The following is an 18330-nucleotide window of genomic DNA, read 5'->3' as shown; positions in this document are numbered from 1 at the left end:
ATTTTTCCAGTAGAATGACTAATATACTTATCTCAAGGTTGCGTGTTAGGCAACTTTCATCCCCTTTGAAGCAAGGTCAGTTTCTGCAGGTGCAGACAATAAAGACACTGATGCAGAATTAATTGGCAACTTTGTTGCTACTTGTGTTCCAAAACTCCAAGGACACCTTATACGTAGATGAGTATTAAGAGAAAAGACACTATTCATTGGTCAAAGAGAAATCACCCCATGGACCCTCCAATGGAAGAACTTGAAGAATCTGGAACTTTTCTTACTTAATCCTATCGGACGGAGAGAAACCAGCCATTTTCTTTGATGCCATTTTGAAGCCAGATTCGAGAATCCATTTTGATGACACTTTGATGCTTTTTCTCTATCCCAGAGAGAGAGAGAGACTTTAAAGAATTCTCACCCTAGAGACAACTTTATTTCGCCTTGCCCATTCAATAACTTTTGTTCCCCCATTTTCCTTTCTGCTGCAAGGAAAACTTGCCTTAAACTTTGCCCCCTTGAAGTTTGCCCCATTCTGATCGAACCGGTAACTGAAGGACGAAGACTTTCCTTGAATGCTGATTGTATTTGGTAATTATAAAAGGATAAATGTATTATTCGTTGTATTTTCCTTCTTAGGTTCCAACTGCTTATTTGTGACAGAGCCTAAGATAGAAGGTTCTAAATTTATGTGGATTAAATTCATTTTTTTGCATGAAGCCCCACATACCAATGCTAATCAGAGGTTAGTTGAGGTATTCATTTGATGCACCATGCTGAATTGAAATCTTGTTATGCTGACCGATGTATGCAATTAGTCAATTTCAGTTACTTTTATTAGTGATTTGCATTGCTATAATCCAAGTTTTGCGCAGATTGCGTTCCTTCCGTCGTTATGGACAGCCAGTAATGTTCGTATATGTGTATCATTTGATTTTGAGACTTACTTATATTGTGTTAGCTTTGTTAATATAGGGAAATAAACTCATTAACTTTTAATAAACAGGTTTGGTTATTCATGACTGAAAGGTCATGTTGTGTCTAATTACTGATTTTCTGTTTAACTAATTTGTTGATTGTTTACTAATCGAGTATTGGTTATTGATTATAAATGATTACTGATTATTAATTTGAGGGATCCGACAATTCTTTGGATGAGGAGAACTCAACCCGGTGAAAAGGTTCACCGACCTCCGGCGTGTCCAAGCATAAGTAATTTATAAGGACTGGACGCGCTATCAGTAGATGGTAGCAGAGCTTGATGGTTTGGCCCTTTGGGACCCCATCCGAACAATAGACAGATTCAAGTTAGAATTTTCTTTAATAAAACAAGTTGGAGAGATGATGGTGCCCTAAATCCCCAATGACTTTCCTGGAATCTCGGAGCTTGCGAATGGAGGAAATGGAGGTGTGAGAATGTTTTCAGCGTTTCTAGTGACGGTATGAGTGAAGTTAGGGTTTTGCGCTTGCATAGCTTATGCCGCAGATGAATTGTGAAGTTTGTGAAGATTTTAGGGGGTTACAAACTCCAATTAAAATTTTAGAGGAGTGGTACTCCAAAGTGTGAAAGTAGGGAAGTCGTCGAACTTCATATGTGTGGAGCACTTTGTGTGGGAAAAATTGTCCATGTGGTTGTTGATGTTGAGATGGGCCCTGCGAGGTCAAGAGACTCCGGAGTATGTTGAAAAGTGTATGAGACACTTGATTGATGTTGTAATTTGCTCGGTTTAATAGGTTGATCGGGCGTGATCAACAAGTAAGTACGAATGTTGAGGAATAAAAGAATATTTTCGACTTTGAGATTTGACGAATTCTAAGGTGCACTAGAATAGTTCATTGATCAGTTGAGAGTAAAGTTTGCAGGTCAAATTTTGCTTGCGAAAGTGGGAAACCGAGAAAGTTGGAATAACTGCCGAGGCTAGTGAAAAATCCCTAAGGTTTCTGAAGCGATTGTATTACCTTTCCTGTAGTAAACCGACAGATTTGTTTTCTTTTTTTTTGATTAGTGCTCGCAATATATTGCAGAAATTAGTTTTGAGTGAAGCTGAATGAAGGAGGACAAGCCGCAAGACTTTGTCAGCCGCAGTGTGCGAGTGCGACGTCACTAGGAACCGCGCTGAGATAGGTTGGTTGGTGAGAAGGGTCGCGCACGGATTGGACGCAGTCCATGAAGCGCAATTGGTGGGGAAAGGCAAGCGAAGAGTATTCTGGGAATTAAAGTAACTTATTGATTACATTTTGAGAAAATAAAGGACGGAAAGATGAAATTTTTCAAAGAATTTAAGATTGCTTTGAGGGGAGATGTATATATTAAAGCAAATGTAGGAGAAGAAACACTGCCTGAGGGTACACCAGCTTACATCATAATTGAAGAAAAGGGTGTTGCACCATGTCTTCTGTTAAAGCAATAGTGTAAATTAACAGAAAAGCATGGAAGTGTAGCGTTTCCTATCCATGGGATGTTGAATCTAAGAGTTTTGGAGAATTTAAGACTTGCGCTATATGACATGAAAATACCTCCAAGACCAGCACAGTTTGAAGCATCAGCAATTTGGGAACAAATGGCTAGAAGGCAACTACAAAAGACATTTGAGACAAGAGTGAGAAAAGTAGAAAAGACACTAGCGGATGCTAGATGGGATAGAGCTCAAAAGGTTTGGAGATCAGATATATTGCAGGGAGTCAAATTGTTTCCAGCAATTACTGACGAAGCAGAGATGGAAGGAAAGAAAGCTACCCATAAAACAAACAGGAGTCAGTCCAAAGATAGAGAAAATAAGAGAACCTCGAAAAGATCAGACCGTCCACCACCATATGTGGAAAACGAAAATGGCCCAAGCACTAGTACTGCCCCTCCAGAACCGATACAGGTACTGTAACACCGAATTTGAGCAAATTGCAGAGGCAAAGTAGTCCTGATATGCCTTTTACACAAGAAATACCACAAGTTCAGAGAATATATCCTGACATGACTAAACTGGAACCTGTTAATGATTATCAGACACAGGTCCAAAGACGCTATTATGATGAACATAATTTGGAAATAACTTCTAATTTAATGGTGCAGAGAGGACAGAATTACCAAAGACCGACATTGATTCAAACCGAACCAACACAAATTTTGATGCCTCAAAAGCAGATACAAGAAATGCCAAAGTACATTCAAACAGCAGAAACACAGTTAGATATGACAACAATGATGAGCCATAATGTGGGAATTAACATGCCACAGAATTTGGGTAACAGGCAGAATCCGGACACAATATCTTTGCCTATCTCTGTAGGTCCGTCAGTACCATTATATATACAAGAAAAGCCAAAAGTATGCGATCAAGGTGTAATGACACAGAATGAGATAGGAAGGAGATACATAGAAAATACCCAAGAAATGACTCCCGTAGGAACGCTGTCAAATAGATCTGGGTCCTTGTTGGAATTTAGTCCAATTCCAATTTGTGTTCCGTCAACTGTGGTAAGGTCACATCCACCACTAATAATACTGCAAACCTCAAAAACAGAAACATTACAGAAACCATCAGTAGCAGTAGACGTAGATGCTACATTATTGGGACTAAACGCACAACAGTTAACACAATGGTTGAACAGTCTGAATATCCCACAGAGTACACCCAAGGGGAAAGGAGAAGAATATTTTAATCAAATAAGATTGGGCATGGAAGCAGGTGAACTCGTAGATGGAACGATGGGTCTGAACAGATTAGAATCATACACAGAAGAAGAGCTGAGATACATTTGCATAGAATTATAAGAGAAGCAAGCAGAATACATAAGAGGTTAAAAGAAATTGCAGACAGACACAAAATAGACATAAAAAAACCAAGCACTTGAGCAGAAGTTATAGGTTAGACTTTGAGGCAAAAGATTTTGAACACATGAGGTCTGCAGGAATGAAAACACACCTTAAAGAAATATTGCAAAGCGCGCAGGTTTGGAGATGTTTAGACAAGTGGGAGAGTAGGTGGGTTAAGAAAAAGGATAAGAAGAAAGAAAGTACCCCAGATCAGAATGATAAAATACAACAGAATGGTGATCTTATAACCATGTTACCAATGAGAGAAACAGCAGGAGGAAAACTTATCCATGTACCATGGCACATGCGTGACATTCAATCTTTTACGGATGATTACCCTAAGTTAAGAGGGAAACCGATCGAATGGTATCAACAAACAGATAGATTCGTGAAACTCGCAAAGTGTCTTTGGGAAGACCTGAATACTTTATTCGAAATTGTAGTTCCAGCAGATTTGTGGGAAGATTGTAAAAGGGCTGTAGATTGGCCAACAAGTGAACCGGAAAGAGATAAGGACACAGGTGCACCATCGCCTAGGGTAATGAGCATATACCATAAAGTGATTGAGTATTTGCAAACAAAAGTTGCGTCGAAAAATGTAGATTGGCAGAAAATTGACAGAACAGCACAGGAAGTTAAAGAGTCGATACATGCATACTATGAGAGATTGTTGAAAGCATTTAAACATTACAGTGGCACGGAAACGATTGAGGCAAAGGACATGCTCTATTTTGTATTCAGATTTGTGGAAGGATTGAGACCAGAAATTAGCCAGATGATTAAAATGCATTTGATTTGTTGGCAGTCAAAATCGATCGATGAAGTGCTGAACTATGCAAAATACTGCAGTGATGAGATTGAGACAAAGCAGAAAAAGTTGAAAGAAAAAGTGATGGTGATGCAGATAGAGCAGCTCAGACAGGTTTGCAAGGTTTCCAACAACAGTTGCCGCAGCAGCAGCAACAGCAGGGAAATGCTATTTTTCAGCCACAGATGAGAGGCAGAGGCCGAGGAGGTTTTGTGAATAATGGTCCTGATTTAAATACTGTCGTGATTCCTAATGGTATACAGGCAATGAAGAAAGTGATGCCATGTCACACGTGCGGAATCGTGGGACATTGGAAACGGGAGTGCCCAATGTTGGTGCAGGAAGGTGTAGTTCAGCAAAACAATGATGTCAACACATTTCAGAATATGAGAGGACCAAAATTGAGAGGTCCAAACCCAAATTTCCAAAATAATGTAAATCAGATGCAGGGTCTACAACCTATACAACAGCAACAGGTGCAAATGCCTTGTGTACAAATGGCACAATCACAGCCAATGCAACAGCAGTTTCCTATGGTACCTAATCAGCAAATACAAATACCCTTATCACCAATGAGTCAGCAACAAGTAATGCTTCCTCAACAGGTCACAGGTCAAGGAATGAATCAAAGCAACACAGTACACCAATTCCCGTTACACAGTGAAAATGGAATAAACAATGAATGGGAGAGTGAAAGTTCAGATGAGGAGGGAAATTGTATGCTTGCAGCATCTTTGGAAGTTGATCAAAAGGGACCATATGTGGAAGGAAGAGTTATGGGTCACAGCGTTTCATTTTTGGTTGACACAGGAGCTACACGCTCTACAGTTAGAAGTATCGAAGTACCAAATTTGCCACTTTCAGGGAGAACAGTTCAAGTGGGAGTAGCAAATAGGTATCTGACAAACCCAATTACAGATCCAGTGCAAGTCAAAATTGGTAACTTTCAAGGGTTCCATAAATTTGTGGTGTGTGACTCAAGTCCAATATCCCTATTAGGAAGAGATTTATTATGCAAACTAGGATGCTCGATTATGTGCTCACATAATGGAATTAAAATTCAGACAAACAGTGATGAGGAAGAAGAGGACAGTTTAGAAGAAGAAGAAATGGAAACTGTTGATGAAGAGTATCCCCTGGTTACTCTTTATCCTATGCTCACTGAAGCAGATATTCCAGCTGATTTACAAGAAACTGTTGAAAAGGAAGTGTGGGATATGACAGGGAAAGAAGTAGGATTGATCAAAGGAGCAGAACCAGTGAAAGTGACTGTAAAACCTAATGTAAATTTTCCTCAGACTCCACAATACCATATGCCACAAGATACTCTCATGAAAGTCGCCCAACTCATTGACGAATTTGTGAAACAGGGAGTACTGAAAGAAGTACTAAGTAGTCCATGTAATTCACCAATCATGGGACTAATAAAACCAAGTGGAAAAGTCCGAATTGCTCAAGATTTGAGAAAAATAAATGACATAATAGTCAAATGTTCCGTAGTACCAAATTCAGCAGTAATAATGTTTCAAATCCCCTGTGATGCAGAATGGTTCACAGTCATCGATTTGTCACAAGCATTCTTTTCTGTGCCTCTTCATGAGGACAGCCAATTTCCCTTTTGTTTCAAATTCCTGGACAGAGTCTACAGTTAGTGTTGAATTCCTCAAGGGTTTTCGGAGTCACCATCAATTTTCAATCAGATTCTAAAGAAAAATCTGGAATCATTGGAATTTACTTTTGAATCAACCTTAGTACAGTATATTGACGATTTACTAATTGCATCCAAAACAGAAAATGACTGTACAGTTGACACTATTGCCTTACTGAACCATTTGGGAAGGAATGGACACAAAGTGTCTCCTTCAAAATTGCAATACTGCCAAAAGAAAGTGAAATATTTGGGTCACCAAATAGAAAAAAGGTCGAGAAAAATCATGAAAGAAAGAATAAAGAGTGTACTTCAAATAAGTCCACCCAAAACAAGAAAAGAGGTGAGAAAGTTTTTAGGAATGGTGGGCTACTGTCGCCAATGGATTCCCAATTTCTCAACTCTAGCCAAACCTTTACTGAAACTGACCCAGAAAGATGCGCAGAATGAAATAATGATGAAAAGAGATGAAATGGATGCCTTTCTTGAATTAAAGGAATGCATGTGCAGAGCTCCAGCTTTAGGTATGCCTGATTACACAAAGCCTTTCACATTGTTTTGTCATGAACGTGATGCATGTCCTTGTATGTCTTGACTCAAGCCCATGGTGGTGTAAATAGACCAGTAGCATATTTTTCAGCTACTTTGGATCCAGTCGCAGCAGCCATACCAGGATGCTTGCGTGCTGTAGCAGCAGTTGGTATGAGCCTGAATCAGAGTGAAGGAATAGTGATGGGACATCCTTTAACAGTTAAGGTCCCTCACTCAGTCGAAATACTTTTGACACGTTCCCGAACACAGCACATGACTGGTGCTAGGCTTACAAGGTACGAGACAATAATTTTGGGAGCACCAAATGTGCAATTAAAAAGGTGCACTACATTGAATCCAGCAACTTTGTTTCCCAGTAAAAATGTTGAAATTGAAAATGCAGATGATCTAGAACATGACTGTCTTCAAGTGACTGAATTTTGTACTAAACCAAGACCTGATATCAAAGATACTCGATTGGAAGAAAATGATCAGATTATTTTTGTTGATGGTTCATGTTTGAGAGATGCACTAGGAATATTGAAAGCAGGGTATGCTGTATGTACAATAACTGGTATTCTAGAAGCATCTTGGCTTCAAGGAATTTACTCTGCACAAAGAGCGGAACTAGTAGCCCTTACTAGAGCTTGCCAACTTTCGGCATTAATGAAAGTCACCATTTACACTGACAGTCAGTACGGATTTGGAATAGTGCATGATTTTGGACAATTGTGGTCACAAAGAGGCTTTATGACCTCTTCAGGATCACCAGTGAAAAACGGTGAAAGAATAAGAGAATTGTTACATGCTATCCAGTTACCAGGAGAAGTAGCAGTGGTAAAATGCAGTGCACTCTCAAAATCACAAGACTTCGTTTCTTTGGGAAATGGATATGCAGATCAAGTCACAAGGTTTTGCGCATTGAACTGTATATTGCTCAGAGACGAATGGAATTTGATAAGTGAGCCAGAACTTGAACCAAATGAAGCCTTTGCTCTAAAAGTTGTAGACACAATAGAAGAATTGAAATTCCTACAAAATAATGTTAGTAAGGATGAAAAACTCTCATGGAGTAAATTACAATGCGTAAAAAAAAACAGATGATTTATGGGTTTCAAGTGAAGGGAAATTAGTTTTGCCAGACAGTCTTTTGACACAAATAGCTAGGCTATATCACGGACAAGCACACATTGGAAGAGATGCCATGCTTAGATTATTCAAAATTGATTGGTTTAATCCCAAATTTCGACAAGTTGCTGAAGCAGTTTGCCATTGTTGCGTCATTTGCCAACAAATGAACGCAGGGAAGGGAACCGTAGTAAATTTGAGCCACATTGAAGAGCAGGTGGGCCGTTCAGCAGGATGCAAATGGATTTCATTGAGATGCCTATGCATGCAGGCTTGAAATATGTGTTTGTGATTGTGTGTATTTTTAGTCACTGGATTGAAGCATACCCTACACGCAGAAATGACAGTCTCACGGTTGCAAAACTACTCTTGAGAGAACTAATACCACGTTTCGGATTTCCGATCTCTTTAGAATCAGATAGGGGAAGTCACTTCAACAACGAAGTAATCAAATTACTTTGTGCAGCATTGAACATTGAACAAAAATTGCAATGTAGCTACCGCCCTGAAGCATCAGGACTAGTGGAGCAAATGAATGGCACGCTGAAATCAAGAATGGCGAAAATATGCGCATCCACAAACTTGAAATGGCCTGACGTGTTGTCTTTGGTGTTAATGTCAATGAAAAACACACCTGATAGAAAAACTGGACTATCACCACATGAAATTCTCATGGGCAGAGCCATGAAACTTCCAGCAGTTCCTGTGAATGCCCTTGTAAATATTACAGATGATATGGTATTGGACTACTGCAAAGGTCTGGCTGATGTGGTCCGCTCATTTTCCCACCAGGTACAGGCAACCACCTTGCCACAGATCCAAGGTCCAGGACACGCCCTGAAAGCAGGTGACTGGGTAGTGGTAAAGAAGCACGTGAGAAAGTCGTGTTTGGAACACCGTTGGAAAGGACCCTTTAAAGTGATTCTGACAACTACCACCGCTGTGAAGTGTGCGGGAGTTCCCAACTGGATTCACGCCAGTCACACGAAAAGGGTGACGTGTCCCATAGAAGAGGAAATTGAAGCACTGAAATTACCAACAGTTAACAGGAAAGTACCAGGCACTGAGACAGAACGAAGAGAGCCTGAAAGCGAACAAGAAGAAATTGAGACAGAAGAAATATTCTCTGAGGAAGACGCAGTCGATCCTTTTGAGGACAACAGAGAAGAAGCCTCAGGAGGTGACAAAGATCCTATCTCAGGTGAAGAAGAAGGAGAGCCTAATAAGAGGAGGGCTTTCCCAGAAGCAGACGATACAGGAAAAGAAGGAGAAAACCTGACTGACCTCCCAGGTGAAGGAGACAAGACAGAGCAAAGTGAAATTGTTCCAATTCTTCCAGAACCGGTTGCAGGTCCATCAGGTGAAAACAACGCGAAACGGAGACAAAGCATATCACCAGTGAAATCAAAGACTAAAGAAACATTAAACGAAAACAAATGGCCAAAACTGAAGGAGAAAAGAAAGGAAGTGTCTATCATAACCACATCGAATGAAGAAAAAGACAAAGCCAAAGAACAAGACATAAGCGAAAGGGAATCGAAAGGAGATGCAAAATTGAAAAGGAAAAGAATAGCGAGCAGAAGAGATTCTGGTCCAGAATGGGCAAACACAGCCACTAATGATTGGTCAGATGAATTTCTATCTCTTAGTCTTGAAAATGAAGAAGCAGAACGACACTTTGGTACTTGAAAAGTGAAATTTCATGAACATTACCGAATAAGACATTGATAACCTGATTGACTTTTGAAACCGATTTTGAGACAAAGCTGCTAAACCGATAAGAGACTAAGCTGCTAAAGAAAACCGTGTGAACTTTGACATCGTTGATCCTTTATATATCTCTGCAAATTTGATTGATAAAGTATCTTCAACTTTCTGATTCTCTATAGATCATGACAGACAATACTACACAAGGACATAAAATGAAATATTGTAAATACATGTGTATAGGTCTAATAATTGCATGTGTACTAATAATTATGGCAATGATTCTTGGAATGCATGGAGGGAATGAAAGAGACACGAATGATGCTTCTACTTTTAAAACTACTACTGAATTAACTCCTTTGAAGAAACTCGAACAAGACGAAAAATATTTACATGATTATACTGACGACAAGAAATAACTCTCATCTAATGTCTTCTATCGCTTGCTGAGTGAGTATGTTGAGACAATGGACGTGAAAGATTGTTATATAGGTACACAAATCCCTACCTCAGTAATAGAAGGGGTGACATATCATAGCATGCCCCTTACGTATGGAATAACACGTAGTTTGTTACTAACCAGATTTTATGGCCAGGAGTACATTCAATACTTCTATTCCAATCATGGTGTCGTATTTTCATATGTCCCCATAATTGAGTATTTGAGTAAAGTAGCAAGAGATTATTATATAAAATTAGTTAGGGGTTTCTTTGAACCATTATCACTTTTTTCCACAGTTCACGCTCATAAAGAAAACCTTACATGCTTACTTTTACCTGTAGAGAAAAGCTTTTTATGGATCAAATCTGTTTATTGGCATTTTCAATTATAAACAACACATATGCAACGCTTCAAAATAGGACCACTACGTTAACATACAACATGCTCTATGCATAGCGATAAAAAAACTAGATATAACATCAAACATAGTTTCCCCACAGTTGGCATATCAGATCCCATCAACATCTTGCAATCCCAGGACTTGTCCCAGCGAAACCATGGCCCTGGGTATATGTAACCGTTGCACACTCGCTTCTCCTCCCTCAATTCAGCTTCAAAACCCTCAAGTAGGTCGGGCATGTCAGTTCCGTGAACTCCGTAGACAGTATTTGTAAGAATGGTTGCCAAAGTTCCTTAAAATCCCCACTATTCTGCAATGAAGACATGGTGAGCTTTTCCAATGCGAGAATAAACCAAAGCTTATGGAGCCATAATGTTAGCATCGGAATCTGGTCAGACCCCCACATGCTTGACAACAGCTGTGTGGCTGCATTTAAAGCTAAGGCCATCTGTCGACCTTTCAATGATCTCAAAGGGAAAGTGAGCATATTGGGAAGGCCGAGCAAGATGTACGCAGGAAATCTGGGGATAGGAGTATCGAAAGCCGAGTCAATAATGTCGGTTATATTCTCCCAGTACCGATGGAGCTTAGGGCAGTGCCATAGGAGATGTACAAGCGATCCCTTCCCCCCACACCCTCTCCGAGAAAAGCTTTTTAGATCACACTGAAGACAGAAGGAAAATGATAAAGGAAAAATTCGAAAAATAATTACATAAAAGGACATCTGTAGATAACTATGCTTTTGCCGCAATAAAGATATAAGGGAAACTAGCTTTAGATGCATTACACATACGGAAACTTTGTATATATAGACCTAAATAATACTATGACACAATCTTTGTAGGAATGAGTGAATGTAAACACGTGTTTTTATTCCAGAGTAAATGGACGTTCATGTTAAATGGACTAGATCCAGCTACTCCAGGGGGTATTTTATATTTGTGGACTTAATGCCTATTATCGTCTTCCAAAGGGATGGTATGGGAGATGGTATTTGGGAATAGTATTTCCAAAGATTTATCAACTAGATGACTTAAAGAAATTTCCAAAGCTGTCTGAATTACATCGTATTCAGAAAAGGGAGACAGCTTCTGGTGTGGTAGGAGACATATTTGGAGCAATAATTCCTTCAGTAGGAGTTATATTGAATTCAATCAAAATACGAAAGTTGTCTACTATTGTGGATAACATGCTGACAAATTTCTCAGGAGCAATGATCCTGATGGATACTGAACTTGCTGCAGAAAGAGCTTTGACTCTTCAAAACCGGCTTGCTTTAGACATTCTTTTAGCACAGAATGGCAGCGTTTGCAAAATGCTTAGTGCACGTCACTGTTGCTCATATATACCAGACAACAGTAAACAAATTAGAAATATGCTTACAAATTTAACTAACGATAGTACAGATTTGAAAGAATTGAAAGAACCAGGAGTATGGGAAAAAGTTGGAAAAGGATTTGCTTCCGTGGGAAATTGGCTCAGCAACATTTGGAACGGAATATTACTGAAAATAGTAAAAGGGATATTAATAATACTAATTTGCTTAATAGGTATTTGGGGAATATGGAAAGCTATTAAAATACTGAAATCAAGAAACAAGAGAAGAATTGAAAAGAGAACAAAAAGAAATGGTAAAATTATACAGGGAAAAATCAAAGGGAGTAAAAAGGAAAAGGGAAATGATTGAAATGCAAAATTATTCAAACAGAATTTTAATAAAATAAAATCTGTGATGGAAGATTTAATGTGATGACATAATTAGTCATCAGAGGAGGGATTGATGAAGCAGAAAAAGAAAGACTAACAAACATTCATATATCATGTAACAAAATCGTATAAGACAATGTGATTTTAGCAAAGAAAAATAATGTATGTAGAAAATGTGCCCACGAAGCAGATCTCCATTAGTATAAACAAGCTTAATTAATCATGAAAACCGACAAATGTATTAATAAGTCATAATTGCAGCTATATTCTATGATCTTCTCGTTAAAATTGTTACATGCTTAGCTTAAATTTAGCAGAGGCTTTGGCCTAGTTGCCTGGTCTAAATTTTAACTGCGTAAGTTTTCACTTGTATTAACAAAGACGTGTTTTAAACCTTTAAAAGCTGTATTGTTCCAGTAGAATGACTAATATACTTATCTCAAGGTTGCGTGTTAGGCAACTTTCATCCCCTTTGAAGCAAGGCCAGTTTCTGCAGGTGCAAAGACACTGATGCAGAATTAATTGGCAAAATTCCCAGAGATTGCTGAAAGTGTGGCTTACATTGTGCACTCAGTGACACACACTTTGGTTATGACTGTCACAGAACGTGCTCACATACAAGCAGTGGAGTGCATTACATGGAATGTGTGAGGACTGGGTGGCCCACGTAAAAAGCGACAGGTGCTGACCTTCCTGGATAGACACAAAGTTTCCATGGCCCTAGTACAGGAAACTCACTTTGACCTGAAAACTGACCCTGCCTTTGTCAAGGAGTGGGCATCACACACATCTATCCTCCAGCTCCTCACATGCCAGGGATGTAGCCATTCTGCTTAAGGAGGAAACGCCTTTTAAGTTGGAGGAGTCACACTCGAACCATCAGAGTAGCTATGTGTCGGCACGGGGAAGTTTGGGGGGGGGGGGGGCGGGGACAACACCTCTCATGCTGGCTAACCTATTTTCTCTTTTGCAAGAACTAGACCCATATCCAGACAATGTAGTCATCCTGGATGCCTCCCAGGTATTTGATTCCATGGAATAGGAGTATCTCTTTACCACACTTGCTTGAAAGGGGCTCTTGAGTGACTTTCTAAGATGGATAAAATTATTATATGCTGCACAACAGCTTCTCAGCCCCCCCCCCACACTATATCAAGGGGGGCGAGGCAGGGTTGGTCTGTCTCCCCGATTTGAATCGCCCTCGCTCTTGAACCCCTTGTGGCAAAACTACACCACCCCTACGTACAGTATGTCATTCAGTATACCTCACAACATATTCTCATCTCACTTTACGCAAATGATATGACCCTTTACTAGAGAAATCCTAAGGTAGGTCTGAACAAAATACTTCACAAGTACCTGCGCTTTTGGACATTCTCTGGGATTGCCATCAACTACAGTAAATCCTAGATTTTTCCACTGACGCAAAATTCAAGCCATTTCTCCCACGACTTCCCCCGGTGTTGTGTGAAGATTCCATAAAGTATGTGGGTATTTGGGTAAACAGATATATGCACATGGTAATAAGTGCTAACTATGGGCAGATAATATGTAAAATAATGGATCACATAGCCAATTGGATATCGCTCCCTCTATCACTGGTGAGCAGAACCAGTCTTAATAAAATGGTCCTTCTACCCAAACTCCTGTATCTGTTTATCCCCATTCTGCTCACAAAGTGCCTTCTCAAGTGAATCCGTACTCAGTTCATAAAGCTAACTTGGACTAACAAGCAACCCCAAACCAAATGGAAGACCCCAACACTCCCCTTTCACATGGGATGATTTGAGGCCCCGGATCCGGAGCTATACTACCTGTGCGCCTAAGGCTTACTTTGCCTATCTTTGGCTCAATCCTGATGCTTTCGTTTCACACATTGCTGTAGAAAATGACAGTCCCTGCATACCCGGTTAGGGGACTCTCCCCCATACTATTCCCTACATATGTCAACCGCAGAATGCACCTCCAGGGCTTGGAGCTTGCTTGGTAGGCAGATGGGAAGTGACCCCCTATACACACCTTAAGTCCCCCTCCGTCAGAACCTGTAGATCCCTGCCACTCATGAACTGAAAGCACTCACTCAACTAACTCACACAGATATCTCCAAACGCAGTGACCTATTCCTTGATAATAAATCAAGAACACAGGGAAAATTGAAAGTGTAGCTCCATACAACCCCTCTGGATGTTTTCCTGTACTATCGATTCAAAGGAGCCTTTGGGGCATGCACCATAGATTTCCCAGTTGAACTGGTACCTTCCATGCACTTGAGCCCCTTCTCATGGCTACATTCACAAAAGTACTCATCTCCACATTGTACTGGGCTTCCCTGGAGGACTCTCCTGCCAAAGTACAAACTACATGCACCTGCTTGGAAGGACATGGGCCCTGAGGCATCGATAAGATGTAGTCCTTCAGCTACACACAGACAAGCCTAGTAATCTCTAGTAGCAGGCTCTGCATCACATACTATTATAACTTCTTACACCAAGTATATTACACTCTCTCCACATTGCATAGACTGGGTCTCCGCAAGACATCCAACTGCGGCCGTTGTGGCTTCCGGGATGCAATGTTCTTCCATCTGGCATGATCATGGAATGCTGTTCAGGCATTTTAGAGCGAGGTGCTTTCCGCACTCTCCACAATGATTGAACAAGAGGTACCTAGATATCTGAGGGTGGCAGTAGTGGGGTGGGTGTGGGACATTCCAGTGCCTTATCGGACATATACAGCTCTTACTCACATGCAGGCCAAGCAGCTGGTTGCCTGTATCTAAGGTGTGGGAGAATACCCAAATATGATGTATGGTTTGACTATCTTATTTACAGTAATCAGCAACTAGATATCTACGCCATGCTGCTGCCACCATCCTACAGGTCCAGAGACATATTTGGCCCCCTGTCACTGCCTTTCTTCAGTCTGTGCCCACTGGTGACCAGAACACCAAACATGCCCCAGTGGAGTCCTGGTGTGGCCAACATCAACCCCTGATACCACACTGGGAGGCGAAAATGTTTGAGGTTAAAATTCTTACAAATGGTTGGAGGGAACATCATGAGGTGGAAGGAGGTGAAGGTGATCTAACAGCAAAGGGTACCCTTTAAGAAAAGTGCCTCAAGGGAAGCCTCCAGTGTCGGCAAGCATTTTCAAAACTTGGCTCCTGGTTAGCACACAAAAGGAAAGAGCCTCTCGGGCAAACTGATCAGGCAAAATCCATCATCTCTTAAATGCAGCAAGGAAAGGTTTATAATGTCCTTAGAAAATGTTTACCTTAGCGACATATGGCAGATTCTTTCAGCCCCCTTTCATATCTTTTGTGTAGGATCTGTAATGAGTCTCAGCTACCCTACTTCCTGCTGGTTGATAGTGTGTCACTTTTAAATCATGTAGGCTACTCTGTTCCGCTCCCCCTCTTATTTCTTTATACTGTTCTTATGGCATGAATAATGAGTGGAGAGAGGGGCTACTAATGATTACTGGAGGGCCAAGAAATAATTGAGCCGCTGACACAGTTTGAGAGAAACCTACTGAAAGGCTAGACGGCCAAGGTGCAAAACAACATAAAATGGGAGTGCTCTGTTTTGGCAGAACTGTGCCACCTGGCAGAATAGCCACCTGGCAGTTTAGGAAGGCGTATAAAGTGGGGAAACTGCAAAAGATTATGGGACAATCACCCTTGAAAAGTGTTGGAGACAGGATGGTGCGAGGCGGAGGTTTCTGCACTATATGCCAAATTAGAAAGGATTATTGGGTATACACCTTGACTACATTAGGAACAGAATGGTGCGAGGCACAGTGTTGCACTGGATGCTGAACTGTGTAAGAGAGAAAGAAAGATGGTACATTGCTAGATCATGCCAGTTCCATCACAATTGACGAGGTGACACCAACTAGAAACAACCAATACTAAAGAACCAGTAACAATGGCAATTTTTTTATATTGACATTTGGCATGTAGAATGAAGACACTAGTATACAAGATGTTTAAGTGGGTGGTCACCTACAAAAGGGTGCTAACAAAGCATAGAAATATTAGTCAACAAGAAATGAGACATGTTGAGAGGTACCTATACAACATTCAGGGTTAAATGCAATAGAAGTAAGGGAAAGATTAGGCATAAAAGCGCAGATTCAGATATAGAGAAGGGAGACATGACTTACCTTAGCAGCAGCACTAATCAAAAGAGGAAAAGAAAGGGACTCTAGCTGGGAGATGCAGATGCAAGCATCGATGCAAACAAGCATCGATGTCATAATGATCTTTGTTCAGGTAGTTGTTGATTAATGCTGGGCATAGCAAACGGAGTAATTAAAAATGCCTCTTATATCCTCTTTGATGAAATTTAGGTTTTGTTGTTGCAAACTAGGAAAATATTATTTTCAGTTGGTGTGACCACCCAAATTACCCACAGAAACACTAGGTAGTGCTGGTGAATGGGCATATAGTGTGAATTGGGACTTCGAAAGCCTATAATTCTGGACAACTGAGAGTTAGAGATGAAATTCCAATGGTTTCAAAACAGGGAAGTACAATTGCAACTAGCAGACAATGGCAACATGTACCAATGCTTGCAGTGAATAGGTAAAACCTCTGTATGAGACCTCTTAGGGGCGGCGAAGGGGCAGATACGCTATTCACTGAGGTCGAGCACGGTTGAGTAAAGAGTCTTTATCACATTTGCTGTCCTATGATTCTTCTCTGCAGGTTCTCCACCTCTGGTGACACTTCTTCAGTCAGTTCTGCCTAGCTGAGCTGCAAGATCTGCGTGCGTGGCTGCTGGCCATTCAATCAAGGCAGCATTAGTGTAGGATTCAGACACTTGGATGTGGCTGTTTGTCCTCCCGGTCAGTGACCTGCATCTTTCCTGAGAAATTTCAGCACATATTTCCCTTCTCCCACAGTAGAGGGCATTGACGGGGCTTCTCCAAAATCCAGGCTTACTCGCGACCTGGGGGGAAATGATACAAATGCTGGCTGGTTGTACTGATAATTCAACCTACCTGGGATCACAGGTGGAAAGCTACGGCCAACGAAAGAAAAGGGTTTCTCAAAAATTTCCAACTCTCTTCCAATCAGAAAACAGCGTATTTTCAAGCAATTTTGTGAAAGACCTATTATCAATTGGTCAAGCTAAGTAGATTAACCCCAAACCAAAAACAGACAATTAAAATAGTGAAAGGCTTGCACAGCAGAGGAATATAAAGATAGGCACTGTGATGGAAGCCACTTCCTGGCATGGAGTATTCGTATCTTCCCCCAAGACACTTATAAAATCTTCCAGTACGGTGAACATGCAAGTTCTCATAACTGTGGGGGAAGGACAAACATGCCCTGCAGGTGAACCACCATTTTGCAGTCACTCACTCTACAAACCATGAGGATAAGAAGTGGCCACAGTTAGGAGGCACTGCATGTATGTAACAAGTGGGAGACCAGTAGGCCCTCTACCCTCTAGGGCTATGTGATGAGAGACCTGTGTACTTAATGTGCTGCATGGACATATAGTTATCCTAGAATTTGATATGAGAGAGCAGTAGCCATCCTTAATTATGGCTGAGGGTACACATTGGGTAAATCTCCTAGGCTACTGTAGGAGGCTTGCCTGGTGTGTGGTGAGTACCTCTGGTACTTACACTTTTTACAAAAATAAAGGTACTTTAGTTTCGTGACACAAATACCGAAAACACCAGAGAGACTATACTCGCCTAGGAGGTAAGTAATACACAAATTATATATACTAGTTTGCAGAAAAGGGTATACAAACAGTTAGAATCAGTGCAATTAGTGAAAGTCACAATAGAGAAAAGGGCTTGGGGGTGCACAAACCATATACTAAGAAAGTGGAATGCGAAAGTCTGTCCCCCACCTAGGCAAGTGTAGTGTGTAGAGGGGAGCTGTGAGTACTAGGAAAGCCCAAAGGCAAGTTCCACAACCCACCCCAGCAACTAGGAAAACAGGAGTAAATCACAGTAAGTTTCCCAGAACACACACAGAGAAGTAAAGAAGAATACTGAAAACCCCAAAAGAGACTGCAAGTGGATTCCTGGACAAGAAGACCTGTGGAAGAAGGGGACCAAGTCCAAGAAGCACAGCAGGGTCCAGGTAGGACAGGAGCCCCTACCCACCAGGATGTAGGTGCAAGAAGTGAACCAC

General features: G+C 40.9%; 1 protein-coding gene across 3 annotated transcripts in view; it reads right to left on the bottom strand.

The window, feature by feature from the left end:
- DZANK1 (double zinc ribbon and ankyrin repeat domains 1) overlaps positions 1-18330 on the bottom strand; it is a 741684-nt gene that overhangs the window by 685171 nt on the left and 38183 nt on the right. The window lies entirely within an intron of this gene.

The sequence above is a fragment of the Pleurodeles waltl genome, chromosome 5, assembly GCF_031143425.1.
Source record: "Pleurodeles waltl isolate 20211129_DDA chromosome 5, aPleWal1.hap1.20221129, whole genome shotgun sequence".
Taxonomy (NCBI): Eukaryota; Metazoa; Chordata; class Amphibia; order Caudata; family Salamandridae; genus Pleurodeles; species Pleurodeles waltl.
Note: the sequence above shows the minus strand (reverse complement) of the source record. Positions and strands in the feature narration are given on the sequence as shown.